Raw genomic sequence first — 1,042 nt, forward strand, 5'->3', positions numbered from 1 at the left:
TTGTGTTCAAGTTTATTATACAACTTTATGTAATGTAAAACATTACAATATGGAGTATATATATATATATATATATATATATATATATATATATATATATATATATATATATATATATATATATATGTGTGTGTGTGTGTATGTGTAAACAAAATTAATGTTATTAAGGAATAAAATATATATTTTTCTCAAATAAAAAAATAATAGAGTGCATTCACTCTATTATCATAGAGTGCATCAGATAAACGTTACGCAATAATATATTCCCAGACTGCTCTTAGCATGTCTGATGATGACGTCAAGCAATACAATGGATTGAATTTAAAAAGCATCCATTTCTTCCAGAAAAGTCTTCAATAATGTCTTTACGATGTAGTTAAGTATTCTTTAATTATTTAAGGATAGAAATAAAGTTTTTTCAGTACTGTAATTACATTATTTTTTGGCGACCCGGAAGTTATTCTGTTTGCGCAGGCGCAAATGAGCTGATGATTCGGATTGTGCTACCGGTACGGATCGGGTAGCGACAGGGATCTATGTGGAAAAAGGGCCCCAGCGTTGTTGCGCACCTCGCTCTTCTAGAAGGCTTGTGATACTCCCGCAGCAGTGTGTCGCAGGTTGTCCTGCGCAACACCACTGCGAAAGGAGTATAGCATTACAATGTCTGCTGGGATGGTGACGTCATCAGCTGAAATAAAAAGAATTTTTTTTTTTTCGTAAGAACTAAATTGGCACAAGATAGTTTTACCTGCAGTAATCAACTAGCACTGAAAAAGCAGATCATTTTAATTCAATTCCGAGCTCCATGGGTGGATTGTTGACCTCTGGATGACTGTAGCACAAATGCTTTATTTATTTTTATTTCCTTAGTTTTTACAAAAGAACATTGCTGAGTTCTTCCACATGTATGGCTGTTTCAGCTTCACGCTGCAGAAGCTTTTCCAATGGTCTGGGGTAAAAACATTGTGCACCTAAAATGACCGCGGACACTGCTTTTGGTCTGAACGCACAGAGAGCTAAGTGTGTTTCTTTTTCACATAAA

The 1,042-nt window shown here is 34.8% G+C and overlaps 1 protein-coding gene across 1 annotated transcript in view; it reads left to right on the forward strand.

The window, feature by feature from the left end:
• LOC107104926 overlaps positions 1-1,042 on the forward strand; it is a 5,126-nt gene that overhangs the window by 3,224 nt on the left and 860 nt on the right. The window lies entirely within an intron of this gene.

The sequence above is a fragment of the Cyprinodon variegatus genome, unplaced genomic scaffold, assembly GCF_000732505.1.
Source record: "Cyprinodon variegatus isolate N-32 unplaced genomic scaffold, C_variegatus-1.0 Scaffold1957, whole genome shotgun sequence".
NCBI lineage: Eukaryota > Metazoa > Chordata > Actinopteri > Cyprinodontiformes > Cyprinodontidae > Cyprinodon > Cyprinodon variegatus.